This window comes from Canis aureus, chromosome 23, assembly GCF_053574225.1.
Source record: "Canis aureus isolate CA01 chromosome 23, VMU_Caureus_v.1.0, whole genome shotgun sequence".
Taxonomy (NCBI): Eukaryota; Metazoa; Chordata; class Mammalia; order Carnivora; family Canidae; genus Canis; species Canis aureus.
Genome location: NC_135633.1, coordinates 42,419,263 through 42,442,332, shown reverse-complemented (window position 1 = coordinate 42,442,332; position 23,070 = coordinate 42,419,263).

Sequence of the window (23,070 nt, the reverse complement as noted above, 5' to 3'; positions counted from 1 at the left end):
GAATCACCTAGAAAACATTGAGAACAATGACAATAATAGCAGAATTTCATGAAACATTTAACTGGTTTAATTTGGGGACCAGGCCTAACTACAACATTTTAGGAGTATCACTGTAGGTTCTGGTCTCATCAAAGAAACTAGCTGTTTTCTGTATACATTGCCATGTGTACTGATGTCAAATTACATAACTCTTTTGTTGAAATGTATTTCTCTATGTATATACACCAACACAGTGCTCTTCTTATGAAAGTGATAGACTTTCTGGAACTACTTACCTTTGTTATCTCTATTTTATTAGAATCTTTGAGACTATATGTAAATTAATAACAAAATTTAATATCTACTAATGAGGATTCAAAAAGAAACGATTTAATTTTTACACTCAGCACACATTTGTTCTCATAAAATAAATCTTAAAATTGTTACTTATCAGAATGCTTGCTTTTGTTCAAATTCTATTCATAATCCATGCATGCCCTTGACTCTCTTCTCTCTTCTTGGAAAGATACTGAGGGATGTCTGGGTGCCTCAGTGGTTGAGCACCTGCACCTGGCTCAGGCCGTGATCCGCGGTCTCAGGATCGAGTCCCACATCAGGCTTCCTGCCTGGAGCCTGCTTCTCCCTTTGCCTATGTATCTGCTTTTCTCTCTCTCTGTGTCTTTCATGAATAAATAAATAAAATCTTAAAAAAAAAGAAAGACACTGATATTTTGTTTTGTTTTCTTTTACTTTGTCTATAACGTAAATAACGAAAGAGAAAAAAGAACTCTCTTTACATGCTCGAGTATGGGGTCAAATCTTATTAAAAATTTTCTCCAAGAATATCTTCCTTTCTCCAAGTCTTTCAAAGTGTTGAAAGAGGCAAATTCAATAGAGATTCTATTTAGTTATAAGGCAGCCTCCACCAACAAATCCTAGGTCTGTTTTTCTCCCTCTCTCTCTTCTTTTTTGGAATTTTGCCAGTCATTTTCATCTTAAAATGGACTTGATTCCCCTGGGGACTAGGGGAAGAAGGGAAGAAAAGAAATTTGCTGAGAGAGTGTTTCTCGAAATTTGACAATTATGCAAACAACTAATTTCAATTACAGCATTGAAGAATGAGTTCTCTCACTTCCATCTGTGGGCGCCCAGAGGAGGAAATGGTTAATGACATAGGTGAATGAAACAGATATTAAGGAAAGCTCTATAGAAAACAATATTGGAGTTGGTTTTGAGTAGTAAATAAAAATGACATATTGGAAGTAAGAAGGATGACATATGCCAAGTTCAGAGAAGAACTTGAAGAAAATACAGAGCTGAAAACATATCTGATTATGTTTAGGGAACAGAAGTCAGTTCAGTATGATTGGAATGTGGTTTATGTGGAATAATATAATAGCAGTCAAGTCAGGCCAGAAACACAGTTGATTTATAAGTTTAGAGAATCGGTTAAGGAGTTTAGTCTCTACAGGCAAGGGTTGGCTGCTGAACCTGTGGAGGGCAAGGCATTAGACTCTTCCATATGGCAAATCAAACAAATAGTTACTCACTTTTACTTTATGTCAGGCATAGGGTAGAAAGTTGAACAACACAACGTTCTTGCACTGAGGATCTTACTCTCTAATGGGTTATACAAAGAATTAATAGTCTCAATGCGACAGGATGGTTTACATTTTTTTCTTCCCACATTCTACTTTGAAGGCTGAAAGAACAACTTTCAGGAGGCATTTTTCTGAACCTGAAATTCTGGATTGTGAAGTAGTTGTGGTAAGAGACACAGAATCAAAGGACTTCCGTGAGCAGGAAATACGACCAACTGTGCCCTGCTTCCCTCACCTGACCCCCATGTCTCTGGCTGTTGAAGTCATGAGCTAGTCCTTGGCCTCTGCTTGCTCTGGATAAGTCAGGTAAGGATCCAGATCACCGGCTTCACGGTCACCTTTGACAAGTCTGAAAAGTAAACAGCTTGGGACCACTGCCCCCTTTCTTCCGCAATATACGTACCTCACTACTAACCAACTTATTAACTCAAGCTTGCTTTACGGGAACATTAGGTATCATACTTATACAGAATTGCTTGCATTCAGTTTTCTTAAACATTTTTCAAATATGAGATTAATGAGGTCTTACAAGGCATTTATGTTAGGGCTTAGGTATTTGTTAATAGTTTTAAGGAGTGTGAGATGTCCTTCCCTTTCTGTAAAAAAAAAAAAAAAAAAAAAAAAAAAAAGGAAAAAAAAAGGTTTATCCTCAGTGGATCTCTGTAGTCTGCATATCTGGAAGGAGAAAGTCTCTAACAAAATCTGGGCTTTGTCAGCATGACTTAAAGAAACATTTTCAAAGGTAATTGTGGTAATGCAAAGAAACAAGGGCATTCCTCTGTCTTCTCTCTGTCAGCAGTGAGAATGGGACTCTAGGGTTCCCTTTAAGTTATGTGATTCTGTTGTCATCTCTGCAAAAGGTAAAGTGAAATCAGGAAAGGTACACTATTTTTAACTTCAGATTCAATAATTTTAACTCCAGGTAATTTCCAACCAACTTTATCCAGATGAATGTTAAAGAACCCAATTCTCTGATCATTATATGAGAAAATTCAATAAAAAAAGCACTTTGTCAATAAGCACTAAAGTGTATAAGAGAATTCTGAACGTACATTTATGTTTTCTTAGTAAAAATATTGAGAGTCAAGTGGCAGAAGTGGAGATAGAGAATACAAGAGTGGTTGGAAACATGTATTAACAGTGAGCAGATCGTCATTAAGAAACTAATTTCAGGGACACCTAGGTGGCTCAGTGGTTGAGCGGCTGCCTTCAACTCAGGTCATGATCCCAGAGCCCTGAGATCAAGACCCTGTGTCCAGCTCCCTTCTCATGGGGCTCCTTGCTTCTTCCTTCCCACTGCCCCTCCTGTACTCACCTATTTTCTTTTTAACATTCTCTTCTGGCACAAAGATTTTTCTGTATGGACAAAATTTCAGGGAGAAGAACTTACAGTGGGAAAGTACATAAAATTCTTAGTGAAACCATTTCAAATGGTGTCTTTCAAATGTCCTGCAGTGAGGAGGGATAGAACTACAAGATTAAATAAAACTACCTCACTCATCCCAGGGGCCCTGCCAGCCTATGTAAACATAATATGGGCCTTGGGAGCGCAGCCTTAACAGACCTCACTGGGGGACAGCATTTTCCTGAATCCTTGAATAATTTAATGGAACATTTCAGGTTACCAGCATCAAATTTTACAAAAGTGAATTTGCTTTAATACCCCAATTCCTTTAAAACACTTTCTGCAGCTCTGTACCTGATTTTAAAATAGCACTGCCAGCACCATTATTTATAGACCAAATTTCCATGGAAATAAATACATTTTTTTTTTTTATATTCCTGAGCTCTTTGCAACTTTTTGTGATTTCTTTCCCCTCTCTTTAAATTTATTTGAAGATAAGGTATCTCTCTTTCTCTTGCTCTCCCCGTCTTTCTTTCTTTCTTTCTTTCTTTCTTTCTTTCTTTCTTTCTTTCTTTCTTTCTTTCTTCTTTCTTTCTTTCTTTCAATTGGTTCATTTTGTTATATAAAAGAAATGAGTATCTATGGTAACTTATTATTCCTGGTGTGGTTTGTGATATTGTCCAACCATAACATTCCCTTTATTGAAACAAATAATAATATAAAATGTTCTTTTTTTCCTGGGTTTTTAAATTTTTGAATCAAGAAGAGTAAATAGCACTGAATATAAGAGTAAGAATACATCATTACGCATCATCTGGACTTCTTTCCAACAAAGACCAAATGATGTGTGAATAACTTAGTTTTTACTATTGTCTGACAAAGCAAGTGTGACAGTAAGTTCCTTGACACCAGGTATAGTAGGAAGAAGTAGTAAGAATTTAAAGAAAAACTGAATTTTAGAGTAACTTTCTTACTTTGTTTTATTCTGTTATAGTAAGTTGAAGGTACAGTGTAATACAAGGCCTCAATCTCTGAGACATTGCATATTCAGAATGGTGAAAATACCTACAGAGCAGTCTTGTAAATATTAGAGTATATATAGTATCCCAGGATTATCATTTACACATTTTTTTTCTTTTGCTCATCACTCCTTCCTGCCTTTTCTTTTTTGATATTTCCACTAGCTCTAATTCTTCGCTTTGTTTTTTGAATCCAGGAAACATTACTAACATTTGAATGGTAATTTGCATAACTTTTTCTCATAAGTTATATTTTTTAATAAATTAAACCAGTTTAAAATGACACGTGAAAAGAATACTGATCATCAGTACCTCCATCTTGCAGATGGAGACACCTGGGGAAATTGTCATTTGCCAAAAGGCAACAAATAATAAAGAGCAAAACGAACATTCAATTCTCAATTGTTTCTATATTTGGCCCTGGCTGCAGCATTCATCAGAAGCATCAACTTGTGGAATGCAGCAGGGATAATGTCAGGTGGCACATGACAGCAAGTATCAGTCAGGGGCGTACCATCTAAGTCTAAAGCCTAGCAGCTTTCCAGACACCTAGTTTTTCTCCCATGTGAGCTACGTTTGGCTTAGAATGCTTTTCCTCACCACTTTTGCCTGACTGATCCCTGATCCTCCTGTACAGCCCAAGGAGAGAGGCCCGTTGTCTACAATAGCTTCCTTTTCTGACCTCTGTATTTCTAAGGGAGATAGATTTTCTCTGATGCCATGACGTGTTTACCTCATTTACAGATTCAGCAATTATGGAGCATCAGGCTTCTAGAAATTAGAAGGAAATCATACTTTCATCATCTTCTATGCTCAGGTATCACCTCTACCCTGAAACCTTCGAGAATGCACTCCCTCTCTGGGTTGGCATGCTTCTGTCTACAAGATTATGCAAGCATTTGTTCACACTCCACTGTAGTTGTTTATATGTGTGCACACAATACACTGCCATCACACTGAAAAGTCAGACTTGCATGTTGTGTGTCTTTGTATCTCTGGTGATCAGAATATCTCTTGGATTTATTGAATGAATGAAGAAAGGAAGGAAGGGATAGCTAAGTGGATGAATGCTCTCAAGGGCTTGACCAAAGATAGGCTTAATACTCTTTCAGGTTATGTGGTGAGAACTCTTCACTTAATCATTATTAGTCACAATAATCTTGCTCTTGGAACACCTCTGTAGAGGAAAGCTTGATTGTTAGGGACAATATATTGTCTTCACGATATTAGGTTGATTTTTAAAAATTATTTTTGACTAAATCATGTTATTTGTGATTAAACATATATATTTAGTCTATAAATATATATTTAAATCCATGCCAGGTAGTCATAATTTCCCTAGGTTCTACTGGCTCCAGACAGTCTGGAATTGATTCAATTCTTTGTTCTGTGAAAGAAAAACAGAACATATTTAGAAGAGGGATGATTAAAAATAAACTAATATCATTCCACCTGGAGTTTATTTGTAAGAAGCCATCTGTTCATGCTTGGATCAATACTATCAGGAAGTTTTTGAAAAACTAAAGCTAGTATGATCACTTACTTCCTTTAGTAACTGGTTATTAAAAGAAATAAGGTGATACTTATTTCATGGCCACTTTTAATAGCAGTTTACACTCCCCCTGAATCTTAAAAGTGAAATGTTGATTTATGTTAGCCCCCTAAGGCCTCAGACATGATTAGGCCAGGTATTGGATAATGTCACAGAAAATGTCCTATGTTAGGAAGGACACTTTGGAGAAGCCATTTGCAAGAGGGAAAAAACCCTGCAAATATGAGATAATATTTATTAATAAAGATATTCAGTAATGTTTGTGAAGTATATGCTACATGTTAAGCACTGATGGACAACAAGAAGCTCTAGCAAAGAAAAAAAAAACTTTCTCTTAGGATCACAGTCTAGTGTATCAAAGTGGGAGAGCAGCTCAGAAAAACAGTGTCACAATATAGGAAAACTCTATAGCTGAGATTTGTATGAAGTAGGTTGAAGGCGCAGAGGAACGCCTCACTGCTTGGAGTGGAATGAGAGTCTGTAGAAAGGTTTACAGGGGTGCTTGTTGCAAGTCTTAAAAAAGAAAAGAAGTAGAGGCACCTGGATGGCTCAGTCCTTAAGTCTGCCTTTGGCTCAAGGTCATAATCCCCAGGGTCCTGGTATCAAGCCCCACATTGTGGGGGTTGGGGGGTGAGTGTGGCTCCCTGCTCAGCGGGGAACCCACTTCTCCCTCTCCCTCTGCTGCTACCCCTGCTTGTGCTCTCTCTCTATGTCAAATAGATAAATAAAATCTTTAAAAGGGGGGGAGGGAGGAAGTAGACATGTCCACAAGGTAGAGGATTCTAGCAGAAGAAACCACCTAAGCTAAGATATAAAAAAATCAAAGCATGATAATTTTTTATAGGATAGGAAGTAGTTTGGTACAGCTGGAGAACCAGTTTTGCATGGGAGGAGTTAAATCTGATCTTAGAGGATATTCCAATTAACTAAGCTAAAGATTTTGCAGCAATTAACTTTACATACATAAGTATGAAACCAAAACTACAGAGATGCTGAAACACATGCAAATGAGGGAAACAAACTTTATGTCAGGTACAAGGGAATGTTATTTTCTCCTTGTTCTATTTATAGGCTAAGTGATTGGAAAGTTGGGGGCATAGCCTTTGGAGGCAGAAAGACCTGTTTTTCATTCTTTGTTACTGATTAGATGATGTAGGGAACATTACATAATCTGCTTAGCATCAGTTCTCTCGATAAAAGTTAAAAGTAGTAAATTCATCTTGTGGAGTTGAGCCTGGAACTAGAAGATCCTCAGAGAATGACAGTTATTTTTATTTTTACCATGACACTGACAACAGTGTTATAGATTTGGGCTGGGAGATGTGTTGCTATAACAGACCTCAGGTTTCAGTCATTGTGTTTGAAGGATACCACTGCAATTCCCTAATCAATTAGGCCCCTAGGCAGGGCCTCTTTATCCATAGGGGGGTTGCTATTGGCTAATGGCTTCTCAGGCTATTTTGGTATGTAAGAGCAGAGCTACTGTAATATCCATACAACTTGTGTGTCTTTCCCCTACTGGCTGCTACTTCCATCTGCCACTGGAGCTTTGCTGTTTTCTTGAGAGAGAAGAAAGCACTATAAACAGCCTGTGCCCATGACCATAAAGCCAAATGAAAATATTCTTATAGCTGCTATTCTATTATATATTAAAGACTTACCATATATTAGACACTATGCTAAGTCCTTTTAAGAAAATTGTCTTTTTCATTCTCAGGACAGTTCTATGAGTTAGTTACTGTTATAGTTTGCATTTTAGAAGAAAAATGAGGCTTAATATGGTAACGTAACTTACCCAAAGTCAAACATTTACTAAATGGCAGGATAAAGAACTGAATCTAACCCACATTAATTCCAACACTCAAAAAAACCTTACTACTTTGTGCAGGATAAAATTATATTTGCCACAAAATGGAATAAAAAATGAGAAGGGCAGGGAATAAATGTCCTGATTTGCAACTTCATTTACCTGGTTTAGTTCTAGTGTGGAGAAGCCTTGAAAGAGCAGACTTAGTATGCTGTTTCTCCACCACCCTCCCCCACAGTCTTTACATTTTATATCCCCCCATCATTTATTAAGGAATATTTATTGAGTAGCTACTAAGAACTAGACTGGCATTTCTATGATGCTCAGAGTATGTTTGCTGTGCCTGAAGCCTTGCAAAAATACACAATAATAGAAGAAAAAGAGGACTAAGCAATAATTATATTGTGACAGGTGTTATTTTGCAATATAGGAAGGTATGAATAACCACCAGATTGGAATTAGCAAGTTTCTTTTTTGATAAACTTTATTGTAATGAACCCATGTTACAGTAACAAATAGAATTGACTTTCTAGCTCCACCATAAAAGAGTGCTTGTAAGGTTAACTAATGGCAACGTACATTTCTGACAGAATTATTCCATAAGCATATTTATGGATTCATTTTTAACTATAATATGAAAAAGCAAAATGCCAAGGATACCTCCAATTTTGAGCAAGTGCCAGCAACAATGTAAGACTCCCTCTTATATTTCTCTCTAATTCTCTTTGCTATTTCTTTCTTTCCCAAGGTTCAGTGCTTTAGCCTATTTGGGAGCTAGCCAGACTTGTAGGATTATGGATCACTTACTTTATAAGAGGTTTAGAGGACAATGTTATATGCCTTTGATTCAGGGACAAGCCAGGCTTTTTTTCCCCCCAGTAAATGGTAGCATGACTGCGTTAGGTAGAGACTGACCCGACTTGCATAAGTTACCGGAAAATGCCATACTTGATGGTAGGTGCTCAGCCACTGTGACAGGATGGAGTATCTTATCTAATATGTGTGAGAGCAAAATTTATTGACATATTAATTTATGTGTTGTTTGTATTGCTATAGAAAAGAATAATGGTCATTTTTAACTTCTTGTCCTTCCCGACTGAAACCAGTCATGCTTTGAATAAAGCAGTACTATTATTGAAGGATTTCTTTTCCTTTAGTACCTGTGATTCTTGGTCACGCTGCTTGGAAGAATGAAGAGACCAGATGAAGGGTGGCAGGCAGCAAAGCAAAGTTTATTGAGAGATAGTACAAAGCTCCTGAAGAGGAATGGGACCCAAGAGGGTTGCCAATTTGGTGTTTAAATCGAGGGATTTATATGGGCTCATTTTATTTATTTTATTTTGTATTTTTAGAGAGAGAGGCAGAGACATAGGCAGAGGGAGAAACAGGTTCCCTGTGGGGAGCCTGATGCGGGACTCAATCCCAGGACCCTGGGATCATGACCTGAGCCAAAGTTAGATGCTCAACCACTGAGCCACCCAGGTTATGCGCTCGTTTTAATCTGATTAATCCTTTATGTGCCTGTCACCCAGTCAGGTTTTTGCCTGTGCATTCATCTATTGGGTAGTTGTTCACATGGGAAAGGCTGGAGGGTTCCTTCCACGGTGGTGTTTCCTAGAAGCCATGGAGGACCAAGAGGGTGCTGGCCACCACTGCCCTAAGGTATGCCAGCCAGCTGCAGGCCAACAGATCAAGCTCTTTGTTTAAAAACCATTAGGCTGTTGAGCTGACCCCAACCTGGGTTAGGACGGCCAAGGCCATTCCTTTCCTTTCTGTCACTTACAAGTTCTAAGTCCTCCCAGTAGAAAGCCTTAAAGCTGGGGTACCCAGTAAAGTCTAGAATAACAGGATGGGGACTTCTTCCTATGAAGAGTAGTTTTCCTCTTAGGACAGGAGTGTGTGTTGCAGGGGGGAGGCTTGTCCCTACCTTTCTTTCAACCATCCTTCGTTACTTTAAAAAGGTGATATTTACCTTGTTCCAAAGTAAAGGTCTATTTATGTGAAAAAGAATAGAATCATGTTAATGGGCAGCAGGGGCTAGGGGAGAATTGGGGAGGTGATTATTACCTCTGGGCTTAGAAAATAAGGAATAAGCATCCCAAGCTGGCACTGTCCTGAGACTAAAATTGGTTCATTCAAAGAGTATCTAAGAAGGAACTCACTACGGAGGCTGAACTCCATTTACTGGGACTTCCTGCCTTGACCAAAGTCTCCAAGACTCAGACTTAGATTTTCACAGAGATAGTTAATTTGCAAGGCCTGATACAACTTGGAGAAATTAATATATAAATGGACACCAGCATAGATCCTGGCCAGAGGAGATCCCCTAAATGTTTCAGGCTTTGTAAAACCTCTGGACTAGAATTGTAAAAAATTCTGGAAAGGGGAAGGTTGGCCCCAGTTTAATGATATATGACCTCTGTCCAGCCCAGTAGACTGGAGGAGAACCACAGCTTAAATGTGATTTTTTAAAATGAATTTCATCTTTCTTACATATTTTCTAGTGGCTCCAATTAATATCTGCCATGTACATCAAATCTACGAGAGAAATTTGTAAGCTTTAGGGGTAGGATTTAAAAAGTGATCAATCTGTACCATTAGTAGCCCTACTGACTCACTTTGTTGCTTAGGTTCATTTGGCTAAGTGGGCACACTTCCTTCCTTACTACTTCAGGCTCATCTTTTCTATAGCTGCTCACTCTTTGAGACAGAGTAAAATTATATTTTATATTGGAAGATTTTTAGAATTTAAGATAATTTTGACTCAAATTCTTTTATTACTCACACATCCAATTCTGAGGCATAATTAATTTTTTCTAACATGAGAATCATCATATGCAGGATCAAATTTTAGTTAACTTTACTGATTGTACTGAGGATGGTGACAGCAAGATTAAAATGAACATCAGATAACTTTTAAAGCATTTATATTTAAGCATAAAATATATTATATAATTTTCTTAGTAGATTTTCACTCTTAACTTCTTTTGATAGATATACATTTAAAATGGAATGCCCATTCATATTTGCAATCCCAGAATTCACCTGTGGTTGGCAGCCTCCAAAATAATTCTCAATAATTCTGCCTCCTGGTATCCACAGCCTTGTGTAACCCTTTCCTTGAGCGTGGGTTAGTGCCTCTCTTTTGACTAATAGAACAGGGAAAAAATTATGGCAATGTCCCTTCCGCAAAAAGATTCTGCTTCTTTTATCTTTTTTATAGTTATATCTTTCTCTTTTGTCTCTCAATCTCTCTCTCTCTCCCTCATTCCAAGGAAACAAATGGTGCTATTGTGAGCAGTCATATGAAGAAGTCCATGTGGCAAGGGACTGAATTCACTGTTCAGCAACCAGTGAAGACCTGAAGATTACCAATAGCCATGTTAGTGAACTGGAAACAGATCCTTCCTGAGCCGGGGGATGAGCCAGGGGATGACTTCGACCCTGGCTGACACTTACAGCCTTGTGAGAAAGCTTGAGTTGGAGGCATCCAGCCACGCCAGTGACCTGACCAGGGAAAATGTGACATCATAAGTGTTAGTTGTTTTGGGCTATCGAGTTTTCGGATGATTGTTATGCAGCAATAGGTAATGAATATACCAGCTGAGCTTTGAGAAAAGGGAAGTGAGTTCATGGGCTAATGGTTGAGCAGTAGAGAAGCCCATGGACATAGGTAAATTTGAAAGGGTTATCTGATCTGAGTTGAGTAATCCTGCCTGAATATTTACTATATGGTAAAAGACATGCTGTAGCTATCACCTCTGTGGAAGACAAAATTAAAGGATCATAGTTTTTCCGAAGCATATCACATGGGTACTGGACTCAGCTGACAAAACATCCTAATGAATATAGATAGATGTTTCCATTTGCAGCTTCTCTCTCTCAGTTAATCCTGTATTGGTGCCAAATTGGCCTGCTACAATGAAAATACATGTAGTGGTATTTTCTTGATAGATCAGCAATCGTGTTCCTAAAACTGGTATCTGTTGAATATTGGAATTGCACATTGCTTTAGTAGTTCTGAGAATCAATTCTTGACTGCTCTTTGCAAAGTGAGGGAGATTCCAGGATAAATAATTCATTTGTTTGAAAATTAAATATGTTTATATGACATCCTTTTATGAAATCCTCAATATGGCTTTAACTTTACTATTGTGTGTGTGTGTGTGTGTGTGTGTGTGGAGTGGGGGCAAAGATTAAGTAATATAAACAGGATTCAAAGGTTCTGGTAGTGCTACAAAGGAGAGATACATTGATTAGGATTCTGTTGCTCAAAAAAGGCAAGGGAATGTTAGAAATAAGTGACATGCTGATTTCTTGCTGCTAGATATGGGGTTACCATAGTGATAATTGCATAACATCTATATTTCTATGAAGCCATCTGGGAAGGAGTAGAACATTCTTTTTAAAAAGACATTATACTGTTGGCATATTATTTGTAGTTGTAGTTAAAAATAGCCCAGGCCTGTGGGTGTTTGATGTTCTTGTCATATTCTTAGGCTTAGAAGAAATGCATACCAAATACCCCCACCCCCCAACCCTCACTCAAAGAACCACACATTACCCTTCTATCCAGTAATTCTCTAGGGCCTTCCTACTGTGTAAAAAATCCTAAGACCACACTGAAGACTCAACTTATCATAACCTGCAGTGTGAAATTCCTCTCCCTTGAGACTGATGCTTTCCATTGCTTAACAGGTAAAAACTCTCCACCATCCTCCTTCAGTTTAGGCTGGCCTTTAACGCAAAGAAACAGGCTTGCCTATATGGTCAGTCTCCTTAGCAGCTAGCAAGACAGCTTTTCAGAACTACTCTAAAATAATGAACAGGAGTGTAAGATGGTTGTAAGCAGATGTGGTCTGAGTGTTGAGGGAGCCACAAGCACAAGTTTTTGAAGAAAGTAAATATCTTGTTAGAAGGTGAATTTTCTGAAGATAGAGGTTAGGTCACCTTCTTCTCTAACTAAAGTACGTAGCAAGATGAGGCACTCAGAAAAAGATCTCTTGCAAAAACTTTGGCTTGCATATGCCTTTCAGCATTTTGGTTACTAGACATTTATCCATACCTTCTTCTCGGCTATAAGTTCATTTGTCCATTAAAAATTCATTAATTCATTCAGCATGTACTGAGTTATTCACTAGATCTTTTCTTCTCAAGGATCTTACCAATAAAGATATGAAAAATTTATCTATAGCAAAGAAATATAGCTCAAAATATATACTTAGGCTCATGGATTTAGTTTGTTTAGGATTTTCTGCTCTAATGACCTTTTTAAGGTACATTTGCTCTAAAATGTGTGCACATGCTTTTAGCTTGATGCAAATTAATGCTTATAGGATTCCTTTGGATAACATATGATTACACTAAATTTTTTATATATTTATTAGGTTATTATTTTCACTTTATTAACTTCTTAGAATTTTTAACAGGTGAATTACTAAGAAGTGATTCATGAGTCAGAGACTCTCTTTCTCCTTTCTGTCTACAATTGTCTTCAAGAGGACCTTGGGATGCCTGGGTGGCTCAGCAACTGGGCGCCTGCCTTTGACCTAGGTCGTGATCCAAGGATCCAGGATCGAGTCCCACATTGGGCTCCTTGCAGGATGCTTGCTTCTCCTTCTGCCTGTATCTCTGCCTCTCTCTCTCTCTCTCTCTCATGAATAAATACATAATTCTTTTTTAAAAAAGGACTTCTACCTTAAAGTCTAACTTTCATTATAGATAAAGAAGCTACTTATGGGATACAGATGTGATTTGAGAAACACCAGGAAAGCCCCTTGATCTATCTCCTTTTCTTCCCTCTGACCTTCATCTTTAAATTCCAGTTTCCTAAAACATCAGACTCTATGTAAAGTACGAACACTGCCTGGACTGGGCAGAGGATTTGTCTAATGTCTATTATCATAAACTTTCACTTGACTCACACAGTTGGTCACGCTCCTCATCTGAGAGGAGGACATTGGATGATAGTTTATGGTGTAGGAAAATTTGGAATGGAGCATTAACCTTTTCTGGAATTATCTCAGAATACTCTGTGAAGTAGTGGGGAAGTGGGATATGGGTCACTGAAAAGGAAAAGAAGTATGTGTAATTATTAATGATGTCCCAGTTTTACTTAGGCCCTCATGAATCACAAGGTAAAATTACTCTATTTTTTCCTCCTATCAATAAATCATTCACGTGAATAAGAGAAAAATGAAATGGGAAATTTGACGGACAATAGCTATCAAACATATGCATTCAAAAACATCAGAGATAGAAGTGACTGTAAAGTTAATCTCCCATCCTGTTTTTCATTTCATGATTCTCTCTTTTAACTTTTCAGGTTTAGATTGTGTCATTTATCCAATGATCACTAATTTAATCAAAGGAATTTTCTGAGAAGTGACTGTGTCTTACTCTGCAGCACAACTACTACATTTATAGCGATCCAAAATGGTAAGTCAATTACAGTTGATGGATTGAGTGCCTACCATCCCCGAGGAGTCTACTAGATACAGGGGAGAGTATGCTCTAACTTACAGTGTGTTTGATCAACCTTCTTCTACTCCCGAAGTCCTGCAGCAGCCAGATCAGATTTCTCATTCTTTTCCCCTTTAGTTAAAAAAGAGCGTGGTTACTAGAGGTCTCTGATATTCCATCAAGTAGAAAACCTGATAACGTCTACCCCTAACAACAGCAGCGAAAAGCAACAACAACAAAAAAATACAGCAGTTAATTTTAGAAGAAAAAAACCTTTGGTTTCACAGGAACCTGAGCCTGCTCCTGGGCTCTCTTCACAAATTTTGCCATCTTATGTGCTAAATTTGGGAAGAGTAACAGAGCAGTTTCTGCTTTGTTCCCTCCGTGTCTTTCAACTGAACTCTGCAGGAAGCTTGCACTTCTTGTGGAATGTCTTCTGTAGGAAGGCTTTCCCTTGTCTAGCAGTGCCAAAACTGGGAGGGAGAGAAACTTGCTTTCTTCTTTCTGGAGCTCATTACTAGTAGGTCTGTTTGCACAAAGCCATAAACTGCATCCCCTCACCTGGGCTATACCAATAATTAAAATATTCTTTATGCCTCAGTATTTACTTACATTATATATATATATATATATATGAAAGGAAGGTGATGCTATATATTCTGAGACCCCTAGTAAGCCACAACAAAACAATATTTGAGGATCAAACAGTCATAGCTAATATTTATTGGATGCTTAATGAATACCAGACACTGTTTCGTATGCTTCACAAATACCTACTCATTCAATCCTCACACAAACTTTGAAATATAGATCTGTCTATGGAATAGCTAATATATATAGGAGACAACTATTCTCTTAATTATCTCAATCTTATTGCCTCCCTACAGAAATTGAAACAGATTGACTTACATTCCCACTAGAAATGTATAAGGACACCAACACTTTAACTTCTTGCCAAAAAGTGTTATGGTAAGACTAAAATTTTTACCAATAAAACAATAACATTTATTTCGATTGGCTTTAATTTGCATTTCTGTGAATATTAAGTTTGAGTAACTCTGTGTTGATTCTATTTGATTTCCTGTTTTATCATGTGCTTGTCTGTCTTTTTCACTATCTGTTTTATTCTTACTATTTTTATATTCTATACAGTAGTCTTTTGTGGCTTACATGTGTTGCAAATATTCTACAGTATGACTTCTGCTTTTGCTGCCTATGAAGTTTTCTTTTATAAAGAACAGAGGTTGCTAACTTAAATATTGTCAAGATTTTTTTTATAACAGTTTTATTGAAGTACAATTCACATGCCATAGAATTTACCTATTTAAAGTGTATAATTCAGAGGTCTTTAGTATATTCACAGATTTGCACAATCATCATCATAATCTAACCTTAGAATATATTTATCACTCCCAAAAGAAACCCCATACCCATTAACAGCCACTTCTCATTTGCTCCAGTACCAAGCCCTCAGCAAACACTAATCTACTTTTTATCTCTTCCAGATAAAATCATGTTTTTCTCTTCTTCACGACATGATCTTTCTCTTTTAACAGAAATTCTTATCTTTTGTCTCATAGTGACATAATTGTATCAGCTCTTATTTGGTTAGTGTTTGTCTGATATGTCATTTTTCATGGCTTGCCATGTTCTACTTGTTTTCTTATGTAGACAAGTGCCTTTTGTAAACAGTATATAGTCTCGTTTGGAATAGTCCAATCTGTTAATCTTTTTAGGTGGAGACTGTGCTCCATTTGACCCAATTGTAATTGTGACATTTGAGTTTAAATCAAATATCTTATTTTTTTGCTTTTTATTGTTCTTGTGTGTTCTATGTTTCTCTTTGCATTTTTCAACCTTTCACTCATTTTAGTTGAGTGAACTTTTGCAATAATTATCCCATTTTCCCTCTATTAGTCTTGACATTGTACACTATTTTCTATTAATTCAATAATTCTCCTAGAAATTATAATTTACATATTTAAATGATCAAAGCCTATATTTAATCCAAACCTTTACCCATCTCCAAGATAATACTTACACAAAGCACTGTTATTATGGTTTATGCAATTAATAGTTGTTTAGTCCAACCTACATATTCACCTTTTCTTTTCTTTTTAAGATGTATTTATTTATTTGATATGAGAAGGAGAGCATGTGTGTGAGCAGGAGAGTGGGAGAGAGAGGGAAAGAGAGAAAATCTTAAGCAGACTCTCTACTGTGCATGGGGGCCGATGTGGGGCTCGATCCCCTAAGACCATGACATGAGCCGAAATCAAGACCTGGCCTCTTAACCGACTGAGCCACCCAAGTGCCTCATTGCCTTTTTATTCTTTATTATATCTCAGGCATTACTTTGGAAATTGTATCTACTCAGCATACATTCAGTATCATACCAAGAAAGGACATGCTATGGCCTAACTTGGCCCATTGCTGGGTGTACCATTCCCTCCCATTTGGAGATACTGGATGTCAAAATATACCACATCAGCACTAATGATCTTAAGTAACTCAAAGGTTTTTTACTTGCTCAAGCTGAAATGAAACAAGGAAGATGTAAAAGGAAGAAAAGAGCAAGAGGGCTCTCCAATGTCTGGGCAGAAATAGAGAAAGGAGAGAGTTTGATTTAAGGAGATTTTATATATATATTATAATAAATATATATAATGTGTGTATATGTATACAATATACATTATATATAATATAAATATTATAAATATTATATTCATATTTCAAATATTTTATATTTTAAATTTTTAGGAGATTACATACAATATACAATATAAATATTACATATATTAAATATATATAATATTAATTCCAGGAGGATTACTTTGAGCTGCATGTTCAAGTGTACTTGTTTGTATGGGTGGAGGAAATCAAAGGGCAGATATTGCCTCTGACTGTTTTATGATTATTAGGCATACCAGGAGCCAGGGATGTAGCATTGATGGTTTTTGCTCTAGCAGGTGTTAATGATTTGGCCAAACTCATTCAGCTGGGAGTTACTGATCATGCGCTGTTTCTCCTCAGGGAATCAGAATCAGTCTATGATGCATGTAGGCAATACTGGAGAACACTAGAAAGAGGTAAAGAAAAATAAAAATCTGACCTAATATGTAATTTTCATTCCCACCATGTGCCAGCAATCCTTAACAGTATCAGTGACAAACAACCTTCTCCCTTCCACAGTAATTCCTCCTAATAACATCCCCTTCCTTGGTAGAATATTGAGAGAATTGCTTATTATTTTTTATTAATGAGGGTCCGCTGGTCCCAGTTTGCATTTGTTTAAAATGTTGTTTTTCATCCTCCTTTTCAAAAATAACTTGTTAAATAGAGATAAGTAGCTTGACAGTCATTTTCAATTAATTCACGGTATTATTCTACCATTTTCACTTTTTAAAATGTTTTCTGGTTTAATTGAGAAATAATTGACAGGCATCCCTGTATAAGTTTAAACAAAAGAGGGATGCCTGGGTGGCTCAGGGTTTGAGCATCTGCCTTCAGCTCAGGGTATGATCCCACAGTCAGGGGATCAAGTCCCACATCGGACTCCCTGCATGGAGCCTGCTTCTCCCTCTGCCTGTGTCTCTGCCTCTCTCTTTCTGTGTCTCCCATGAATAAATAAATAAAATATTTTTAAAAAGTTTATACAAAAGGATGGTTTTATTTCTATGTATTTTGTAAAAGATTTTATCTACTTATTTGAGAGACAGAGAGCATAAGCAGGTGGTGGTGGGGGCAGAGTTAGAAGGAGAAGCAGACACCCTGTTGGACATGAGCCTCCATCCCAGGACCCTGAGATCATGATCTGAGCTGAAGGCGGATGCTCAACCAACTGAGCCAACAAGTCATTCCTTTATTTCCATGTTTTATGAAATAATTACCACAATAGGTTCAGCTAACATCCATCTTCTCACATAGATATGACAAAAAGAAAGAATGAAGGAAAAAAAATTCTCCTTGTGATGAAAACTCCTAGAATCTACTCTCCTTAACAACTTTCCATATATCCTACAACAATGTTAGCTGTAGTCATCATATTGTACATTATATCCCTAGCACTTCTTTATCTTATCACTGGAAATTTGTGCTTTTGGCAACCTTCCTCCAATCCCTTCCCCTCTAACTCCTGCCTCTGGCACCCACAGTCTGACCTTTTTTTCTGAATTGGGCCTTTTTAAAAAAATTCTATATGGAAGTGAGATTATACAGTATTTGTCTTTCTCTTAGCATAATGCCTTCAATATCTGTCTATGTTGTTGCAAATGGTAGGTTGTCCTTATTTTTTTTGTATATGTAACCAAATAATATTGCATTGTATATATATACCAGAACTTCTTTATCCATTTATCCATTGACGGACACTTAGGTTGTTTTCATCTATTGGTTATTTAAATAATGCTACTATTAACATGGGAGTGGAGAAATCTTTTTGAGTTGGTGTTTTTATTATCTTTGGTTATATTCCCAGGAATGGAACTCCTGGTAGCTCTATTTTTAATTTTTGTTAAACTTAAAAATAATTTTTAATGGTTGTTTTGTATATCCATTATTCCTTGGGGGCTATGTCTCAGCTTCCTTGCCGAGGTAGTAAGGGGAGGAGCTTCTATGGGCTACTCTCAATTTTCCAAAGAGGTTCTATGGTTAGGATGGGCCAGAAGCTACCCTCAGCCGTGACTGTGAATTCCACTCCCCATGCTTGGCTTGGAATGCTCAACACCTCATACTGGTTTTGCTCTGAGGGTGACCAGCTCTGCTTGTCTGCCTCTGGGCTGGAACACTGCTGGGCCGCTCAGCATCTAGTAGTTGTTGCCAGCCTTCTGGGTCTGATGGAGCTGAAAGCATTATCCACCCCAGGTGCATCCAGGACTCACACGTTGCCTGTGCGTGGGCAAACCAGACTCTAGGTCTCGCAAAACTCCTCCTTTGGTGATCCCAATCAGGGATCCCAATTGCCCTGGTCAGCATGCACCCTGATGTGGCTCTGCGGATGAGCAAGACTACGGATTATTCCTTGGGCACAGCAGGTATGAACATCTGTGTGCTGGTTTTTACAAGGTTCTTCTGCCTTCTTTGTGGCAGTCACATTTTCAGTGGTGGTTTCCCACAGGTTTCCCTGCAATCCCAATGGTATGAGGTCTGAGTAGGGGCTGCCACAAAGTAGCCCATAATTCTGCAGGTGCTGGTTTTATCCCAGATTCTCTATGCCCCTGGAAGAACCAAAGGCTCAGGGGAGACCTTTCAGGGTGGGCATGGTGCTGTGCTGACCTGGGAGAAGAGCACTGTGGTCGATATGTGGCCACCTTACCTTATAATGTGTCTTAAACCATGAGGTGTAAGGGGTGCTTCCCATCCATGTGCTAGGCTTCCCTCAGTGATGTCTTTTTCTTGACTAGTTATTAGTTGTTCCAATGCCGAGAGAAATCTGGAATGCTCTAGTTTGCCATCTTGGTGATATCACTCCTACCACTTTCTCGCTCTCGTTGTTTCTGTTGATAATTCAGATGTGAAACCTAAATCATCCTCTCTGAAAATAATCTGCTTTTCTGATTTCTTATAAGAAGTTTTATTTTTTGGTCTTTGATGTTCTGTAGTTTTTATTATGATTGTATTTATATGGTTGCTTTTATCTATCGCTGGTTCTAGCTTCTTAAATCAGGGAACGTGTTGCATCAATTATAAGAAATTTCCAATTGTAATGCTCTGAAATATTTGATACTCCTATATTCTCTGTTTTCTATATTTCTGATACTCATATTAGGTATCTGTTAGAATTTCTTGCCTTAACCTAAATGTCTCTTAATTTATGATACTTTTTATATCTTCTAGTCTGTGCTGCACTCTGGATGCATTTCTTTCTTTTTTTTTTCTTAAATAAATTAATATTTTTTGGCTATTTTTAAGCCCCTGTTGAAATATATATATATATATATATATATATATATATATATATATATATAATTTGATATATATATAAAGTCACATATAAATGATCATATATATATATATATATTAAAGATTTTATTTATCTGAGAGAGAGACAGAGATCATGAGGAGGGGGAGGGACAGAGGGAACAGGAGAACTGGACTCCCCACTGAGCAAAGAAGCCCAAAACTGAGCTCATCCCAGGAGGAACTTGAGATCATGACCTGAGTTAAAGTTGAAGCCTAACCCTAATGACTGAACCACCCAAGCACCGCTAAATCTGTGTATTGAGTTAAATCTCAATTATTACATTTTTTTCTTTCTACAAATTGCACTTGGGACTTAAAAAGAATGCTTTCTTATTTAACATAATTATAGGTATTCTCAAATTTGCTATTTATTTCTTTAAATAAAGGAAGCATCATTATACTGTATCCTGTGCCTGGTCACTCCAGTGTCTGAAGTATTTGTGTGTGGATGATTTCTCCTTTTTGTTCTTTCTATCCATTCTTGCTAATAGTCCTTTGTTACTTTGCAGGTTAGTGATGTTTTTAGAACAATCCCTCATTTTCCTTAGGAAAACATATTTTAAATCATTTGTGGCCTAGAATGAAAATTCATTCCTCTAGAGTTAATCAGCTGTGCTTCTGTCAAATGCTTAGAGAACAACATTATTAGAACAATTTAAATTAAAGCCTGAGGTATTTTTGATTTGTTTGTTTGTATTCACTGGGATGCAGCATCACATTTGATCCAATTTAATGTTATAACATTTTTTTTTTCTTTCTTTTCAAGGTGCCAAAGAAATGTTTCTTGCAGTTCTGTTTGGGTAGGTTATTTCCAGTTTATTCTTTTACCAAATTCAGAGATCCTTTGGGATCACAGCTTTAGGGGATAGTATTTCTACCCTGTGAGATTCTCTACCTTCCTTAGGCCCTAGGTTTTATTTTCTGCCCACAATGGCCCTCTTAAATTTGTCAAGTATAATTTCAATTCTCAAGGTTGAGCAAATTACCTATGACAAAGTAGTTACACTCTTCTTATTTCATTCTAGAGTTCTACCTTCACTGAGATTTGTTTTGGTAATTCTTTACTGCCCTCCAAGCTTTTAAGATTTTTCAGATTTTTCTGGTGTCTTCATGTTGGCAAGAGGTTCCGTTAAATATGTAGGCAGCCATATTACCAGAAATACAGAAATCTGTATAGATGTATTTTTACAGAAGAAATCTGGGATTGCAGTGTTAGTGCCTGACTTCCAAGTTTTTACATAGCATCTCATTGGCTCTCCAACCGTACTTTTGATAAATAGCATGTCTATGTTGTTTCTAAAATAATTTCTTTCATTCTCAATATGCATATATCACTCCATATGTACTTATATCTCTTTTGAGAACAGATGAAAAACAAAGGAAGAACAGAAAGTAGAGATTGCTCCCCATTTCAGTCAGCTCCCTAAGTACAATTTAAAATAAAGCACTGGAATGTGAACCTTGTTCAGTAAAGGAAATATTTATAAAAACTTAAATATCTTAAATACATGTAAAACGAGAGGTTTACTTATGACATAAGTCATAAGTAACCTTCCAGCTAAAATTCTGACTGTATAATTGTACAATCTAGATTTCTCCAATATCCTGGGCCAATCATCCCCATGATATCTGAAACTACAAGCTGCCATTCCATAATGTCCTCCCAGAGACTTTAATTAGTTAGTGCTTCTTACTTGCTTTGAAGATGAAAAACATTATATGCATGCACATAACTTATAAAGCTGGGGATTTCCTCTAGTGTTTGGATTGGCTGATTTGTATCTACATTAATCAAATTAAACAGATCAATTGGAGAATTACCACTTCTGCTGATATGTGGGTAAAAGCTCGAGGAAAGCGGTCCCTTGAAGAAACTGTAGACAGAAAAAAGAAAAAGGGAGAGAGTGTGTCATTGTGATGGAATTCTTTCTTTCTTCCTTTCTTTATCTTTCTTTCTTTCTTTCTTTCTTTCTTTCTTTCTTTCTTTCTTTCTTTCTTCTTTCTTTCTCTTTCTTTCTTTCTTTCTTTCTTTCTTTCTTTCTTTCTTTCTTTTTTTTCTTTCTTCTTCTTCTTCTTTTTTTTTTTTGTGATTGAATTGTTTCTGATCTATGTGGAAGTCTGTCCCTCACAGAATATTCTCACACTGCGTTACATACCTTTTCTCAAGATCTACCTCTCAAGCACAGTTTAAATTTTGCAAGGAACTATGTATGACTTAAATGTGTTATAGAGAAATATAATAATTAGGATTCTTTAAGGGAAGTTCCAAATTATCTTTCTCTTTACCCATGCTTCTTTTGATTAACATGAAAGTCTCAGTTTAGTGCACATAAGATTTTGACCTTTTTTAATGTTGTTTAAATTGATTGTGTCTGAAATCAAACTGAAACAATAAGAATTTTGGATCTATGCATGCTACCCTTGAATTTCTGATGTCACCCTTTGGGTATCATATTTCACTCCCACTATGAGACTATTTATCTACTAGCTTCAGCTGATGCAACTCCTCAGGGTATTAACTAAAATGATTTGTTCATAATATTCATAATTTTGACCTCAAAAATATTCTTTTAGGATATGGAGAAATCTCAGGCTTAATGAATACACTAAGATTCTGTCCTCCCAATGTAGTCTAGTGTCTGCCTTCCCACCTATGTCTATTATAGACCAAATATGATGACAAAGGACATGAGAATAGGAAATAGATAACAAATTTAAACATCTTAAAAATGCTAGGAAAGGATCCCTGGGTGGCGCAGCGGTTTGGCGCCTGCCTTTGGCCCAGGGCGCGATCCTGGAGACCCGGGACTGAGTCCCACGTCGGGCTCCCGGTGCATGGAGCCTGCTTCTCCCTCTGCCTGTCTCTGCTTCTCTCTCTCTCTGTGTGACTATCATAAATAAAATTAAAAAAAAAATTTAAAAAAATGCTAGGAAAACCTAGTCTGTAAATTTGGAATAATTGGTGAAAATACCTTTCATTTGGTAATGCTTTTTTATTTTGACAGCTAACAAGCATTTCACTGTCTCCATATGAAAGATGGGATTTTTTTCATAAATTATACTTGAACAGAGAACAGTGACAATAGTATGGTATATATTGCTGTATATTTTCTGCCCCCATGTTCCAAACTGTAGAAAGGTCCAAGTTGTCAAATTTTCTAAGTAACATTATTTCAATTTCATCAATATTTTCATCTGGCATGTAAGAAATGTAAGAAAGGAACTCAAAAGAAAAGTAACAGAGTTGCTATTTCTAGAGGTTTATGTAGAAATTGGAATATAAAAACTGGAGTTCTTAAGTGGAAAAAATTCTATCTTTAAAACTCAGGAAACAGATTGCTTAC